Below are 19646 nucleotides of genomic sequence, written 5' to 3' on the forward strand. Positions count from 1 at the left end.
AATTTACTTGCCCAATACACAATCAAAACAACCCTTTCAAAGTTAGAAGTCAAATGCAGTCAACTCCAACCCTAACTAGAAAGTCAAAGTTGGTCAAATAAGCAACAAAAATTCCTCCAGGAAGCTCGATCAACTGCAGTCTAGTTTGGCATTCAAGGAGGGTCAAATTCAACCCAAAATAGTCCAACCAGCCTCAGTCAAAATTGGTCAAACTTAAGTCAATGTTGTGGTCAGACAATCAGGTCAATGCAGGTTAAACTGCCCCAAATGCCTTGGTTTTGTGCTATAGAATGCGACCTCAAGAGGTAGGAAGTTTGCCCAGAAAAACATAGTCAAAGATAGTCAAACAACCCTTGGTCAATGCTGGTATGTATTTTGAAATTTCTTCTTGTTCTTGTCTCTAAAATTTTCGTCCTCTTGCCACACATGCAAGAGAGAGAGAGAAAGAGAGAGAGAAGAAGAAGAAGAAGAAGAAGAAGAACCCAAGTTGTATGAACCAATCTAATGTGTGGACAGAGAAGGACGTGTGAGTGATTGATGTCCAAATGAGGAGAGAGGTCACTCCTATTTATACAATTCGTTGAGGGTGAGCAGACACATCCAATGGGCTTCTTGAGCCTACATTTGACTGAGGCCAACCTTGATAATTTTTGCATGAGAGAGAATAAATTCAAAATTCCACTTCTGCTTGTCTGAATGAGAAGATATTTATATCAAAACTGGACCTCTCAAAAAGAGGAATTCAATGCAATAATCATCTCCATCATATGAGGAGTTGTGCCAAGGTGGAATTTGGCCCTAGTTGCCAATTTTAGTACTCCCTCTCAACTAGGGAGAATTCTGCCTACCAATCCATCTGTATCAACATATCCTCATGTCATCATATACCATCTCTGTCATCGTTTATCTCCTCTTCTCTACTGAACCATGAAGTAATAATGAAGAAGAAGTGATCGAGAGCGAGTCACAAGACCTTACTACTCTCCATTGACAAAAGTTAGTACTTGATCCCAGATCAAATTGTTGAACACCATGCTTCCTAGTCGTAGGGAGTACGATAGTACATGATGCATCCATCGGTAGTGTTATGGTCCCTAATCACTTTTCCCAACTCATTGGCCAAATGAGAGGTACTTCCCATGAGTCCGAGACTACATGGGTAAGATGTGTGATGGGGCACCGATAGGAGAAGGTGAACCACTCACCCTACATACATGTGTCCAAAATCATAGGGGAAGTTGAACCACTCACCATACACACATGTCAACCATCATGGGCTATCACAGGGGAAGGCGAACCACTCACCTTGTATCTAGCGCACCACTAGAGGAAGGTGAATCACTCAGCCTACGGTCGATCATAGCTCCAATAAGTACCCAAGCCGCTAGGGGCTCCCAAAGCTGAGTTTTCAACTCATATGGGACCCTCATATGATGGTATTTCCATGACTCAAAGTCTCTCTAAGAAGGTTAAGAATTTTACCTTCCCCAATGGCTTTGTGAGAATGTACGCGACCTGCAAATCTGTCCTGATGTGTTGGATCCTTATTTCTCACCGTTGTACCATATCCTAGATAAAGTGGTACCTGATATCAATGTCTTGGAGCAGTCGTGGAACATGAGATTCTATGAAAGGAAAATCACATTCTTGTCGTCGCATAATATCACAGTGGTATCTAGCATGTGCTAAAATATCTCACTAAAGATCTTCCTCAACCAAACAACTTCACAATAGGACATACTTGCAGCAATGTATTTGGCCTCAGCGATGCTTAAAGTAAGTCATTCAACCTCTTTCTCATCCAAGATATTGAAGCAAACCCTAAAGAGAAGCAACACCCAAACATACTCTTACGATCCACTACACTGCTAGCCCAATCAACATCTATATATCCATGTAGCCTCAAATTCTCGACAATGTATGTTAGATCATAGTGGATTGTGCCCCAGAGATATCTTAATAGATTCGTAGTAGTAATCCAATGAATGTGATGAGGCTCGACCATAAATTGACTCAACATGCTCACAATGAAGCATACATCAGGGTGCGAGTTGACAAATAACATCAGGGCCCCCACAAGTTGTCAATGCTTAGAAGGGTTCACTAATCTGGGCCCAACAACAATTCCACAAAGATTCATGAATTTGAGTTCCATCGGAGTAGACACGAACTTGCAATCCCCCATCCCACATCTCTCAAGCAACTAAGTTTACAATGTATTTTCCTTACGAAAGGAAAATATCACCTAGCTTTTGCTAGACCTTCGATCCTAGGAAGTAGTGAATTAGACCTAGGTCCTTCATCTCGAATTCAGAAGCCAACTCGCTCCTGCATTGATGAATGAAAGGGTCATCACTCGTTAGAAAGATATCATCCACATAAAGGACTAGAATGAGAGATCTATCCTTTTCAACCTTAAAGTATAGGTTTGGGTCAACATAACTCCTTGTAAATCCTAACTTCATAAAATAACTATCAATCCTATCATACCAAGCCTTGGGGGCTTGATTCAACCCATAGAGGGATTTCTTCAACCTGCATACATGTGTCTTATGATCTTGAATTTTGAACCCCTTTAGTTGTTGTAAATAAACTTCCTCTTTAAGCAAGCCATGCAAGAAAGAAGTGTTGACATCCATTTGGTGTAGGCTCCAACCTTGCAAGGTAGAAAGGGCTATGATCAAATGGGTGGTGGTATATTGGGTAACTAGTGAAAATATATCGTCATAGTTTACTCCTTCCTTTTTAGAGAAGCCTCGAACAACAAACTTGGCCTTGATCTTTTCAACAATCCCATCAACTCCATTTTGATCTTGTAAAGCTATTTTGAAGTGACCATAGACTTGTCCTTGGGTCTGGGAACCACATCGCAAACATAATTATTCGTGATAGATTCATATTCCTCATCCATTGCATCCTTCCAGACTTAGTGTTTCATGACTTCTTCGAATGTACAAGGATTAGATTATACAATGGTACTCATGGCAGCTAACTAACCTTGGTACATGTTTTACTTCTTTCTTTCACAAAATGTCCCCCTTGGTGCAATATATCTCTTACCATCTTTAAGAGTATCTTTGATCCACAAAGGTATTTTTCTTGAAGTAGAGGGCTCACTAGGGGGTGTATCAATGGTATCCATCGGACCTTCAACGTCGAGCATTAGATCATATGTCGAAGATTCATCCTACTTTCCTGCATCATCATCATTGTCCTTCCTAGGGATAGGAAGATCTCAGAATTTCCTAAGGGAAAAAGCTTCATAGAAAGTGACATCATGACTTATTTCCACTTCTCTTTGACCAGACACATAAATTATATATGCCTTTGAAGCTTCACTATAGCCTATAAACGTTCATTTCTTCCCAAATTCATCTAGCTTGTTTCATTTCTCTTTCAGTACATCAAAATATATAGGACAACCACAAACTCTAAAATTAGAAACATCAGGTTTCTTACCATAGAAAACTTCTTCGTTTGTTTTGAAGTCTAATGCTTGATGTGGGCATCTACTTTGAACATACACAACGGTGTTGGAAACTCCTACCCATAAGAATTTCGATATACCTTGGTCATGAAGCATGGCATGGGTGGCTTCAATGATAGTTTGATTCTTCCTTTAGACAATTCCATTTTTATCAGGAGTATATTTAGTAGTGGTCTCCATCTTGATGCCATCTTCTCTACAATAGTCATTGAATTCATTTGACTCATATTCGGTCCCATTATCGGTCTTTAATATTTTGATCTTCTTCTCTGTTTGATTTTCAACAAAGGCTTTGAAAGAGCGGAACAATTTGAACACTTCAACCTTCTTCTTAAAGAAATAGATCCATGCTTTGTGAGAGAAATCATCCACAAAAATTGCATAGTACAAATATCCACCCAAATATGTCACGGGAAAAAATCCTGATAGATCAGAATGGACCAATTGAAGAATATATGTAGTTTGACTTTGACTTGAGGGGAATGGTCACCTTGTATGCTTTCTAGCTACACAAACCTAACAAACACTTTCATGATCTAATTTGAATTCAGGCATACCTGTGACCATCTTCCTTACATCAAGTAAGGCTTTGTAATGAACATGAATAAATCTTTTGTGCCTGTTGTAGTACTTAACAACCCCCATTTGAATTTATTTTAGCTATATAATAAATAATGGGGACCCTTTTGAAATCCAATAAAATTCTTTAGTCCTAATAAGGATATAAGTTTTTGTAAATAACCCTCTTATAAAGGTTTCATATTTCGGAATTATATATCAGAGGATTTAAACCATGCACATATTATAAAACCCTATAGGCCTTTCATTGTTTAAAATAATGTATTATCGCGTTAGTCATATTAGAACATTCAAATATAGTAACATTCCTTATAGGAAAGTTACGATAAAACAATCCTCGATACAACTTCGTCGATATCTAATGAATAAATAGGGCGCTTCCTTTATATTTAATATTTCAAATAACAACGGACCCACAACATTCCCACTTGGCATACCAGAGCTATGAAATATCGTAACTTTCATCCAAGCACCATCTCAAAACCTCGGATACCCGATATCCCTAGTACCAAATGCTTCTTCTTCTCGCAAACTCCCAATATTGTAATGCTCTGATATCTTACACTCCTGATACCCAATATCTCCCATATCTCTCCCCTCCGATATTTCAACCCTCCGATATTCCCACTCTGCTTAAATCAAAACCTTACATATCGGATGACACACTTTAAAATCCCCAATATTCCAAAACGCCGATATCAAACCCCTAGTAATCTGCTCACCTACACTTATGACCATTTAATCTACGAAAAATATATATTGAAAGTCCCGGATATCGTAACTTTTAGAGTGAAACCATGGGATTTGTCTAATACAAATCCTTCAATATGCTTATGTGTCCATCACCCATGTGAATCCACATTTTTCATTTAATTTCCAAACAGTGGCGAATTTATGGTTTTGGAAGTTCTAAAACAACATTCATTTCGAATTAATATTGTCATGATTTGCCCTTTAAAGATAGAAATTGTTATGGAAATTCGTTATTTGCATAAAGAGATTTCAGGCAAGAGAATTATCACTTACTAATGTGTTTTACATTCCAGACCAGTCCAGATAAATTCAATTCAAAAGATATGTCAAGGGTAACTAAAGCAAGAAAGAAACCAGTTTCTCAGCAACAACCAATCACTGCACCAGCTGAAAATCTTGACACACCAGGGTTGTTTTCAGATACAGTTTTATCTTTAGATGCTAGTAGCTCCTCATGGGAGTCTATTTGTCAATTATTAGAACAAGAGGGACCAAGGGTTATTCAAAGAACTTTCACAGCTAAAGATTCCACTCCGGTTTCCAATACCACCTAAAATAATGTTGAAATATCATTTCTACATAGAATTTCTACTTTGCCCAAGCTCCTACCCTACACATATATGATTCGGTGGGGCTGTGGATCATTTAAACATTGCAGAAAGGAAATTCATAACAAATAATTATACAATCATCGACTCTTTCAATTGTACTGATTTCAACACTATGTATCATTTGCTTACTCCTCAACATAAATATGACAAATAATTCATTGAGAAGTTCATGAGTGGCCTTGAACATCCATATGAATCCATCAAGGATTGGAGGAGAGATCCCAATAAGAAAAACCATGAAGAAAAGGGAATATATTCAGTAGACTCCCTTGCAAGACCTTATTTCCAAATTTCTACCATGGTATGTAGAATTTTCTCTTGTCCTAATACTCAGAAGTTCCCAAATCAGTGGGCTACTTTAATAGATGTTGCTTCTGAAGGATATATATTGGACTGGGGAAATATTTTATCTCATAACTTGGCCACTAGCATTCTGGATTTTAGAAGAAAGAATACATTTTTAGAAGGTTATCTATATAGGTCATGCAAGGACAATTGATCTCGAATATCATACGAAAAATAGCTACAAAGAAATGATCATCCAATATGTCATATGTGCCTTTGAAGCTTGATTTTGAAAAAAAATTGTAGTGAAATTAAACTAGGAACTTATCCTGAGGGGTCCAGTTCCAGTACATTCCTGGGAATGCATATTGCACAGACATCCCATCTAGTATAAATGCATAAATATAGAATTATGTGGCCTAAATTTCCCTCAAAAATTCCTTTTCCTGCCCCACATGACATTGCAACTCAAATTAAAATATATCTATCCAATTGAAATATTTACCATGTGTTACCACCATATTTAGCATATATATCCATTTTTCCTCGAACACCTCAGCTTTCTTCTGCCCATGTAACCCATAAAACATGGAAATTAGATACTGATAAACATCTACACTAATATTGTTTAGATAAAATTTAGAAGTGCGGTGATGAAAATTAGTAGGCCCTTGACACCAATATTTAATGTTGTGGCTTGTGTTGAGGTCAACCCACATAATGTAGAAGTCATCATTTGTATATTTTGTGGGCCTAAGAATCTTGTAGTAGGTCTGCATGTCTTCTTCATAGTAGATGGCGATATGACCACTGCTTTCATTGCAAAGCATGAGATGAGAGTCATCCATGTGTGTAATAATCCACTCAATGACTTCCACACAAGGGATGACCGAGAATCTACATGTGATCCTATGCATCCCGAATTTCTTGATATCGATGTAAACTTACAAGTCTTCCAAGTTCTCACGAAACCTTTTCTATATGAATGTGTCTTTTATGCCACTCCATGGGACCTGTGTAGAATTATTAATGAAGCACTATGTGTCAATATATGTAGTAATGGTTGGCTTTGTTACTTCAACTGCTTCCTTAGTGCTTACTTCTGAGGGTTCCTTGGAGGCCACTTTATGTGTAGCAGGAGGCATGGCTCCAACAAATGATGAAAGGGTGACAATACTTGTTTCAAGAAACCTGTTTGTGGTAGCGCACTCATGATGACAAGATTAGTTTTATGCAACTAAATATGAAGAATTATCTTAGAAAAACACATTCAAAGAGCCATTAAATGTACTGAGAATTCAAAACTATCAATCAAAAAACATAATCACTTGCATGCATAAAAAAATAGACCCACAAACAAGGAGGGTTCGCTCTCAAAGAACAAAGGGGGGTCAAGGGTCATTCAGGGCTTTGCAGTGCGCTCATGCGCTCAAACAAGGGAAGAGAAACCATCAAGGGCACACTAGAACACTCCGAAGAGATGAAGTATGAGTCTTCAGGCCTTCAATCTTTCATGGTGCACTTATGCGCTCAAGGAGATAGAGAGGACGCAGTGGCACACTCTGAAGGGATGAAGGGGCAAGCGTTCGGGCCTTCAAGCCTTTAGAGTAAGCTCATGTGCTTAAGGGCAAGGAGGGTGCACTAGCGCATGTCAAAGGGATAAAGGAAAATAATTCTAACCTTCGTGGTGCACTCACGCGCTTAGGGACGGAACAGTTCTTCGTTGTGAATGAGTGTGCTCAAGAGGGAAAATAGATTGTTTTGAGTGCAATTTTCAGACCTAATTGGGCTTCGGGTTCCAAAAGTACGCTCTACTCGGGGATGGCTTAAGACTAAGTCTAACAACAAGATTTTTTGATGGAAATGAGAAGAATAAAGATCTAAAATATTTTATGGATGTTGTCATAATCATGGTGAGAATGTGAAAAGAGAAGGAACATGTAGACTTTTAGCATGTGACAACAATGTAACTCTTGTAGAAGCAAGATGGAACATAAATTTCGATAAATAAATTTAAAAACAAAGAAACACAAACAAGAAAAGTAATATTGACATTGAAATCATGAAAGGAAATGAATAGATTCAACATGAAAAAGTTAATTGTAACACAGATCGACGAAGAGTTTCTTGATCCAAAATTGTGCACCCAACCCAGTTGAGAATGATTATGAAAATGAATAATTAGTTGGGTTGATTTAAAAGAAATTACATGTAAATTTGTTTCATGCATGATCACCACTTGTCGACCAGTGAATGAGTTAGTTAAGGGAAGTTATGTGGGCTCCTATTTTCCAGGATTGTGCCCACATGCAAAAGGAAGGCTCATGCATGCATTCAATAAGGGCACATGTCTTCGATATGAAGGAATGCGCTCAAGGAGGGCACACTTGTTCAACAATAAGGAGTGCTCTCAAGGATGGTGCAATTTTTTTACCCAAAGGAGTGCGCTCAACACAAGAGAATGTCTTCATCATCAAAAAGTGTGTTTTTTCTTGTTTTTGCGTGCTTTTAGGCGCTTTTTGAGTGTGAGCAGGTGGAAAAGGCTAGTTTCTAAGTCAAGAAAAGTCATAAGTCCACCTAATCATGGGCTAGATAACACAAGTGCTTCCAAGGGTTAGGTAATGACACTTAGGAAACATAACATAAGAATGAAAAAACAAACAATGTGCGACACTATGGGGATTGAAATGACAATTCATGTAGGCTCCAAAATTGACTTAGGAAAAAATTTTAGAGCGTCATTGTCGAAACGACAATGCTTGGAGACACACTGGGAAAACCCCATATTCTCTAAAATGATTTCATTTTGGCCTGAAGTCTCAATTCTTCAGGAAGTATAGATTTAATCAGTGAGTTACCTTAGTTCCCCACTCTTTCCCGATTAAAGATATAGTCTTCCCAGTTCCACTACTCGGTGTAACACAACATAAAGAAAGACATATCATTATTCTATCAATGTAAGGGTAATATAGTATGACGATATAAAGTGATCAGAGTATGAATTTTACATCTATAGTGTTGTTCTACTGTTAGCAGGCCTAGACAGTACCCCGACAGAGTTTCTTTAGGAACACAAAATTTTCTTTGCTACAAGCAAGCCTGGACAATACCCGGACGAAGTCACTTGCTTCTCCTCTTTGCATATGAATCGTTTCTCTTCTTTTACCATTTATATTTTTCTTTCTTTTCCTTTTCATAGGACTATGCATAGGTAGTTATTATTTTTCAATGGGTGGAAGAGGGATCCCGACTTATTGAGAGTAGAAGAAGTTGATCCTTTAGATAGAGGTTTAAGACCTATGATGCATTGTTCACTAAATGTTTTATCCTTATCTTACTCTAGTTAGATAGATCAGTGTGAACACATTATTCATAACAAGACCGAATGAAGGGATGAGAACCATAGAAGCATATGGGTATCATGGTTTTCTTACATCTTCTCGGATGAAGGATCATATTTTACATTTGAAGATCATTGACTTGAAAGGTGTAATCCAAAAAGAAGAAGAGGGTAACAGATAAGACAAGGGTTTTGTGTTACCACAAATTTCCTTTCACAAAAGATTAGCCACATCATCTTGAAGCTCGAAACCAACTTTATTCAAGAACAAACAAAAGCATCAGAACAAAATGGGGTAATGAAAACAAAAAATAGGAATGAATTGCATCTAACTAAATGAAACCTATTGTATCCTAAACTAAATAGAATAAGGTCGGGTCATGTGAAATGGAACTTCCAATTCAACCATAGAAGTTTCTCCACACCTTTTGGTGGAAAGATGTGATCATGTAAAACCTAAATCAAATGCAGTACAGAGACAAGGTTAGACCATGCAAATATACTCATTGACATATAGAAACAGGAAGTGCAATCACAATAGTGTAACATACTCGATTTCTCTATCAAATGAGATACTTCACATTAACAATAATCACCATGTCTATGTCCATACAAGATTCGATGAAGCGCATGCAAGTATAGGTCATGAGACATGGGCCTTGACTGATAATATTCCTCAAGGGAATCCACAATGGGATCATGGAAATATCATTTAGAATAACTCTGAAGAGAAAAACTAATCAATGATAAATCCACATCATAAGCAATATAAATAGGATGACCACAATATATGTTATTATGCAAGTGAGATTCTTTAATGGATGATACAGAAGATAGGTTAGATTCATTAAAATCACTCTTTGTTTCCACATTGCAGATTGAATATTTGCTTGAGGTGGGAGGTAGTGGTGCAAGTTCAATAGTCAATTTAAACTTTTCACCTTGAGGGTTAAAAATTTTTATGTGAAGAAAATAATAATCCCTCAAGAGAGAGTTGACATCCCACGAAATGACATTAACAACAAGATCTTGTGAGATAATCTTAAACTTACTAAAATCACTGATGTTATCAAGGTGACAAGAACCTAAAAAAACCATCAGTGTAGGCTAAATTGTCCTACTCACTTGACTTAACTTTGAATCCAAAGAACTCATAGTCAACTTCTTATCATGACGAGAGTAATTTATTCAAATTATGAGAATCAAAATGAAATTGAGTTTGATCAAATACATTTTCTAGATTGTGTTATGCAACTAGCTCAGAAAAATATATATCAACGACTTAAAAATTATCCTCTTCGAGGGGTAACCGCCTTTACATTACATAAATGAACAATTATTGGATTATAAAAATGATAAGAACTTTCTACATATATAAGTATAAGGGGTCACAATATAATTAGAGAATACGTAACAATAATAATGTAAGGACACAACAATAACAATAGTGGGCTTCTATGGGGCACAATAATAACAATATGTGGACTACATGGGCACAATAGTAACAATAACAATAAGGGGCTACACTAGTATTATAGGGACTTAACATGCCCCTTTCCTTCAAAAAAGTGTTGTCCTCAACATTTGAATAGTTCTAGATGTTTCTTTATAAAATTCTCATCTTCCCATGTGGAATATTCAGTGGGTAAGTTCTTCCACTTGACGAGATACTCTGAAATTGATAAATTTCGTAGTTGTCGGGTTCTTGTTTCCATGAATTCTTTAGGTTCCAATATAATTTTTCCTTCCTCATAAAGTTTTGACAATATTGTTTGAACTAGGAGCTTGTCACCTATAACCTTATTTAAGCATGACACATGGAAAACTAGGTGCACTCAGGGAGATGTAAGAAGCTCCAATTTGTATGCCATAGTACCAATCTTTTGCAACACCTTGTAAGGACCATAGTACTTTGGTGATAATTTATTATCCTTCTTATCTTGATTAAGGGACATTTGTTTGTATGCTTGTATCTATAAAAATACCCAGTCACCTACATCAAAATTGCATTCACTGCAATGTCGATTTGCTTGTTGTTCATTCGATTATGTGCCCAAGTGAGGTTATCCTTTAAAAGTTGGAGAAATTGTTTTTGATTCTCGATGTGATCTTCCACTACTTGAACCTTATAATTTTCTCTTAAAGATGATGTTATGGATGGTTGATATCCATAAAGTGCCACAAATGGGATCATTTTATCTGCAGTATGGATTGAAGTGTTATACCACCATTTAGCCAGAGGTAACCACTTGACCCATTGTGTTTGTTTATTAGATACAAATAAACAAAGATATCCTCCCAAAAATTTGTTCACTATATCAATTTTCCCATCAAAATGAAGATGATAAGATCAACTATGAGCTAATTGAGTACCCAGAAAATAATTATGTCCAAAAATTTCCAGCGAAAATGGCATCTTTGTCACTTAGAATAATCTTTGGGTTTCCATGTAGCTTTTTAAGTGTTTCCATAAATTCAATAGCAACTATACTTTATTCAAATGGATGTGATAATGCATAAATGTGTGCATACTTGGTAAGGATATCAACTACCACCATGATGACACTCTTTCCTTCAGACTTGGGTAAATATGTGAAAAATCCATTGAAACCTCCTCCCAATGTTGACTTGGAATGGCTAAAAGTTATAACAGACCCGGGGTCTTAATTGTATCAAATTTATTTTGTTGCGAAAGAAACATTCCACCACAAACTTTTGAATATTTGATTTAAGGCCATCCCCAAAAAAATCCTTCTTGACCCTATGGTAAGTTTTTAAAAATCCTAAGTACCCTGCTAAGGGAGAGATGTGCAATTCCAAAAGATTCTTTCATTTGAGTTGGGAATTATTACAAAGATATAAGAGATATTTGTACCATGAATAATTTTTCAAGCTAAATGTATCAAATGTACTGGGATCTTTCTACAACTTTTAAATGAGTGTCCACACTTCTTCATCATTCTTCCATTCATCCCTTGCTTCGGTTATCCAATTTGGTTGGATAATAGAAATGGAAAAAACCAATTCTTCCACATCCTCATCCTTTCTTGAGAGTGCATATGCAACAACATTTTGCTTCCCTTTTTTTTAGATGATTTCAAAGTCATAACCCAACATCATTGTGGCCCACTTTTACTTCTTTTATGAACATAATCTTTGTTCCAAAAAGTATTTAAGACTATCATTATCTGTTTTTACCTTGAAGTGTATTTCCATTTAGTAAGGTGTCCACTGCCTTAGTGCATACATGTAGTATTGCAAACATTTTCTTCTCATAAATAGGTTTCTACAAATAATTTCCTTTGATTGGACAACTTTCAAAAGTAATGGGTCTTACTTCTTGCATTAAAACAACACCAATTCCATTTGCTAAGGCATCACATTCCACAATAAAGGTTTTTGTGAAGTTTGGCATAGTTAAGACCAGTGCTTGGCACGTTGCCTCTTTAAGATGTTCAAAGGCCTTAGTTTCTTATGGAGTACAAGAAAAAGCATCTTTCTTCAGTAACATTGTCAGAGGTGTTGTTATTCTCCCATAATTCTTAACAAACTTGTGATAATACCATGTAAAATTGAGAAGTCCTCCAAGATGCTTTATGATTGTGGGGATTTTCCATTCCTTAATGGCTTTAATTATTTTAGGGTCTACCCTAACACCCTCATGAGATACAATATGACCCAGATATTCCACCTCCTATGCTCCAAAGAAAAATTTGGATGTTTTTGCATATAATTTTTTCTCTGCCAATAGTTTGAGCAACCTGTCAACATTTTGAACATGATCCTTCCAAGACTTTTTTTACATTAGTATATCGTCAAAAAAAACTAACACAAATTTTCTAAGGAAGGGTTTGAAAATGGAATTCATCAAACCTTGAAATTTGGAAGGTGCATTGGTAAGGCCAAAAGGCATGACCAAAAATTCATAATGTCCCTCATGAGATCTATATGTTGTTTTTCAAAATGTCTTCAGTCTTCATTCTAATTTGATGATATCCTGAACAAAGATCCAAATTAGTGAAGTAAATTTATCCATGTAAATCATCGAACAATTCATCAATGAAAAGAATGGGAAATTTATCTTTAATAGTGAGCTTGTTGAGCTCCCTAAAATCTAGACACATGTTCCATGATCCATCCTTCTTGTGCACCAATACTACTGGAGCTGAGAAAGAACTTTGACTAGGTTTAATTATACTGAACTTTATCATTTCTGCAACGATACGTTCAATTTGACTCTTTTGGGCATAGGGATATCTGTAAGGCCTGATGTTTGGAGGAACACTTCCTGGAACCAAATGAATAGCATGATCATGATCATGAATAGGTGGGAGGCCTTTGTGAGTCTTAAATACCTTGGAATTATTGTCAAAGGCTTTTTGGAGATCTGGAGAAATATATGATTTTGATGTTTGAAAATACAGTGAGCATAATTGTGAAATTATGCTACGTTTCTATTTATTTAGAAGCTTTGTCATGCCATTAGAGATGATTATATTTCTTTGTTTCCCTACGATACCCCTTAATTCAACTTCCTTTCCTTCCCCAAAAAACATTCAAGAAAATTTATTGAAAATTAAAAGCTATTGTCCTCAAAGATTGTAACCATTGGACTCCTAGTACAACATCAACACCAACCACTGAAATGGAAATAATTAATGGACTATTCATACATATTCCCCCATGGTTAGCTTGATATTATGGCTTTTTCTAGGGCAATTTAAAGTTCCCCCATTTGCAACTATCACTTGACATTTTGGTGCTGGATATAGGAAGCAATTCAATTCCTTGGTTATCTTACAGTGAATAAAATTATGGGTACTACTTGAATAAATAAGCACTATTACCTTTTTCTTCTTGATATGTCCTTCTATCTTGAGAGTTTGGGGAGTGGTAATTCCTTCCAATGATTTACAAGATATGGTCAGATTCATTTATTCTTTCTCTAGGTTTGGTTCCTAGTGTATATCCTCTTCTTTTGAAATTTCTTGTTCCTTTTCATCCTTGTCTTTACAATCTATGTAAAATAATTTCTTCAGCACACTTATAACCTTTAGTGTATTTTCTATCACAACTGTAACAAATCCCTTTTTCACTTTTTCCTTCCAATTGTTGTGGTGTCAATCTTGTAGGTTGTGGAAGGCTTAGATCAACAACACTTCCATCTTTATAGTTGTGAGTGGTAGAATTCGTTGTTGCCATAATTTTTCTTTCAATTTTTCTTGCCACCGTGAATACCTACTCTAATGAATTAGGTTCCCAAATTCGAACCTCATTTTTGATGTTATCCCTTAGGTTCCATATGAAGACATCAATCCTATGCTCCTCTAGAATGTCATTTACCTTGATATTAAATTTATGGAAGTCCTCAATGTGCTATGCCATTTAACCCTTTTGTTTGATATTTATTAAATTGATAAATAAGGTGTTTCTCTTTGTATCCTCATAATGTGCTATCATTTCCTCCTTAAAAATTGACCAAGTGGCAAGTGGTTTACGAGAACAAATCCATATATACCATACAAATTGATTGGGTTCTAAATATAAAGTTGCAATGCGTAACTTTTGTGTGTGTTGCACATTATGGAGATCAAAATATTGTTCCATTTGTAGTATCCATATTACCAAATCCTTGCCATCAAACTTCTTCATTTCGATCTTTGGAATATGGTGGGTCTTCAATCCAAAGTTAGAGTCTCTAAAATCATGATTAACATTCATTTTTTTCTCATCACGAGTTTCATCAAATACCTTTTCACAATTAGGAATCATTTCTTGTAGCAACTTTGTCAAACCTTCCTTCAAACCTTCCATCTTAGCATCCATGTCTGCTTTTAATCCATCCTTCAAACCTTCCATGTCTGCTTTTAATCCATCCTTTAAACCTTCCAGGTATTCTTTTAATCCATCCTTCAAACCTTCCATGTATTATTTTAAACCATTCTTCAAAACATCCATCCTAGCTTCTATTTCATTTTTGGTTACTCTTTGCAAGCGAAATTTGTTGCACTTGGTCTCGTAATTTTGATATATCATGTTGCATTTTTTCCTCTTCTTCATGCGTCATAGTAGAGATTTACGGTTGCTGACTAGGTGTTTAAATTTTCTTGCTTCCAGTCATTTTGGAATAAAACAATGATATTTATGGTTCACTATGCCCCTTGAATCACATCAAACTTATTTTTCAAACAAAACTTATGCAAATTATAAAAAAACTACACACATTTTTCTTACTTTGTAGGAGCTTGATATTGAATCTATTGTAGCTCTATAATTTAGGATCTCCAATGTCTAAAATTTCATCTTGTGGTATCCCTATGAGTCTTATTTCCAACCCCACAAGTTAAAATGAGATTGGAGTCTTCAAGGGAGAGTTACACCCAATCTCCCACGGTGGCCTAATTATAGACTAGTTCAGTAGAGTGAAGTTGTATAGAATTCCACGTGTCAATATTTTGACCTTCAACTCTGAAAATGATACATGAAAAACTATGGTCCGTGCAATTTCAATCACTTTTTATAAAATTCAAATCTAATTCTGAGAGAGAAAGTTATGAAAATTTTTCGTAGGTCACTTGTTTGAGACTGAATTCTGGAGCCTACAAAAACCCTAACTTCCTTGGATCATATCTATGAAAATATAGTGAAACAAGATCTAAAATTCGTACAAGATGTTCACTAAGATTTTGAATCTATGTGGTCCAAATTTTAAATTGAGAAGCCTCGTAGAACAAAAATTATAATGAAAATTCCAAGATGACCTATCTGGAGAAGTGAGACCCTAGAATCCAAAGCTCTGATACCAAATGTTATGTAACCAACTCACAAAAAGATAGATCAACGACTTAAAAATTATCCTCTTTGAGGTGGAAACCTATTTTACATTACATAAATGAACAATTCTTGGATGATAAAAATGACAAGACCTCCTTTCTATATATAGGATTCTAAGGGGTCACAATATAATCAGACCCTACATAACAATAATAATGTAAGGGCACAACAATAACAATATTAGGCTTCTATGGGGTAAAATAATAACAATATGGGGACTATATGGGCACAAAAATAAAAATAAGGGGGCTAGACTAACAATAAAAATAAGGGGAGACACTAGTATTATAGGGACTTAACATATTGCCATAAAAATCCTCAATGATAAGCATGTGATCTTCATGATCAAAAGGAGATATACCTGAAAGAAAATATTTTGTAATCACATCAAACTCCATTTGAAATTCCTTCAAATATAAATCTTCTCATATGAACAAAGATTCATCGATGTTACTCGAACGATCATTACCATATAATTCAAAGAAAAGGGAATCATCAAGGTCATGGTTGTTGAAGGGTTCAACTTGATTAATGGTTTGAGAATAGAAAATACGAGTATCAAGATTTAAAGATGGTTGATTGATAAGATTAAATGAATCATCATAAAGGAAAATATGTGAAAGAAGAATTGATTCTTCATCAACAAATTGATCTTCCAATTTAGTGATCCGTTTATGTTCAAAGCACATAACATAATAAGGAGGGGTACATGGAACAAAAGGCATATCTAGTTCTTCCTCAGGATGGTGGAATTATTTTCGATCAGGAGGAAATGATGAATCAAATTCAAAATATTTTCTTGACATCCTAACTAAGAAACACAATGTTTTATCCAAGAACTGTTAGTCCACATCCTCATTCAGAAATTCATGACAAAGATGAAGGAACCATTCAACAAAATGTTCAAGACAACGATAATTTTAGGGGCGAATGTTCGCCCTTTGGGGAAATTAAGGGGTTTTAAATTTTTAATGGGCGAATATTTTATCTCATAGTACATTTTTACAAATCACCTCAAATAGCCCACCTTATTTTAAGGGAGAGGGTAAAAAAGGTAAATTTAGCCCTTGAAATTAGGACTTACAACCTTCCATTTGCCCATTTTCAAGAATAGGTTTTATTTAAGTGAATCCATTCGCCCATTTTCAAGAATAGGTTTTATTTAAGTGAATCCTATGGGCCAAATACCATATTTATAAAAGAGGTATAGTAAATTAATAAAAATATAAATAAATGAGAGGTATGGTAAATAAATAAAACATTTTTTATATTTACTCCATAAGTCACCTTATATACATGTAAGGGTGTAAACAAATAAAAATATAAGTAAAGTGGAGGTATGGTAAATAAATAAAACGTCTTTTTATACTTACTCAAAAGGTATGGTAAATAAATAAAAATATAAATAAACTAGACGTATCGTAAATAAATAAAACCTCTTTTTATACTAAGTCCATAACCCTCGTTCTATTTATGAAGGCTCAAGAAAGAGGTTTTATTTAAGTGAATCCTATGGGCCAAATACCATATTTGTAAAAGAGGTATGGTAAATTAATAAAAATATAAATAAACGAGAGGTATGGTAAACAAATAAAACATTTTTTTATATTTACTCCATAAGTCACCTTATATTTACAAACACTCAAAAAATGGGTTATATTTAGGTGAAACCTATGGCCAAAATACTATGGGACAAATACCATGGACTAGATTGTTATTAATACCATGCAAAAAACCATTATTAACCCTAATTATTAGAATTAATAAAAATAAAAATGGCACATGGTATTGACCCATGGTATTCACCAAAATGGCACATGGTATTGACCCATGGTATTCACTTGGAATGTAGCCTATTTAAATGGAGGAATTAAACGAGCATGTAGCCTATGCTAAGATTCACTAGGACTTTACAAAGTTTTATTATTTAGTAAAAGACTCGCTAAGATCTTACAAGATTTTATAATTGAGTAAAATATTCGCCATGCGTGGTGAGAGATTCGCCAAAAAATTATATATACATATTATATTATTGATAAAATCGCCTTCCATTTTTCCTATATACCATGGAGATTCGCCCATTTATTATATTTATAAATTTAGGAGGGGTTCTTAAAATTTTCCCTGGTTCAAGAGATTCATGGGATTCCATTCTAAGATGATCAATTTGATTAAAAACATCTTGATATTCATATTTGTTGAAAACACAATGAAGCTTGTTAACTAAATGCTTAAAATATGAGATAGAAGAAGTGGGTAAATAATAGCACCATTGCTTCACATGACCATCAAATGTGAGGGTAAACAATCGTGCGAGGATTTATTTAGAATAAAAACCATTCAAAAAACAAAATTGGACAAATTCAATAGTGTAATCAAGAATAGTAGTTGTACCCTTGCCATCAAATTTCAAATGTGACAATACATGTAAAAATTCTGTGGGGATTGAAAGATCTAAGGATTCGTAAAAACACCTCAGAATTATGATATGGGATGAAGCCATTAAAGTTAAAATATTCAAGTAGACTTCATAGGTTAAACTTGTCATCTGGACCACCTTTTAGTGCAAAATATTTTGACAATGTTGCATGGTTCCATCATGTAACGGGATCTCCCTGATGTGAAGTCTCAATTAGACCTCACACTATATGGTGTAGGAGTCTCATCTGGCTATACGATCCAACCACCATTTGAAAGGTTTCAAATATATGTCTTCGTTACACACACACAAAATAAAACACAACACCACTTTGGGGCAGCAAGTATGTGAGCTTTGTGAGACACCCAATGTAAGGTGCACAAAGGAACTTCCACGGTTGGTAAGGGAAAATGAACCTTTGGTTAGAAAAGTAATTGTTGGGAATCACAATTATTGTTAGACCAAAACATGTAGGTGTTAGTTAGCAATCACATCACTAGAGATAAGGATCGATGAGAGGAGGTTAGTCCATGTTGTGAATCACACGGGGAGTGTTGGTTTTATCCAATGTCCAACAGTCTCCCCCCCAACGTGAGCCAGGTGTGTATCGAACTCATGACCTACCCTCTAACACGAGTTGTTGGGAATCACGATTGTCATTAGACCAAATCCCGCAGGTGTTACTCAATGATTGTATCTCTAGAGATAAGGATCCATGAGAGGCGGTTAGTCCATGTCACAAAACACATGGGGAGTGTTGGTTTTATCCAATGTCCAACAGTAATAGTATATCCTAAGGGGGGGCCTAAGAAGGAAGATAAATACTTCTTGATTAACTACATAATAATCCACATAATAATAAATAATCATGAAATCATAGCAACACTTATTCAATAATAACCATAGCTAAGCAATGAATTAGTTCATTAACTTACTATGTAACTAGAGCAACCTATACCATAAACATAACAAGAATAGTCCTACTATATCTACGATATATGTATGAAGAAATGCCAACTCATAGAGCTTTTGATTAAGAATGAAAGGTCCCAAGTACAATGTTGCATAGATGAAACAATATATCCAATAGTGGAACATGAAGCCACAACTTGCTTCTCCAAAGAATGATCTATCTTCTATGCACTAGAAGAGAAGCCAAGGAAAGAATCCAAGAATCTAAGCCCTCAGCATGAGCTATGAGGAGGTATTTATAACAAATAACAACGAACTTTGAGCTTCCTCATGACTCTTCAACTCCTATTACTTTTCATATTCTTTACATGATTTATTACATTCCATATGTGGCTATTCACATTCCACATGTGTCTCTTGGAATTC

This window comes from Pinus tabuliformis, chromosome 4_1, assembly GCF_031772625.1.
Source record: "Pinus tabuliformis cultivar Carrire ecotype Pingquan chromosome 4_1, CPIR1, whole genome shotgun sequence".
Lineage (NCBI taxonomy): Eukaryota > Viridiplantae > Streptophyta > Pinopsida > Pinales > Pinaceae > Pinus > Pinus tabuliformis.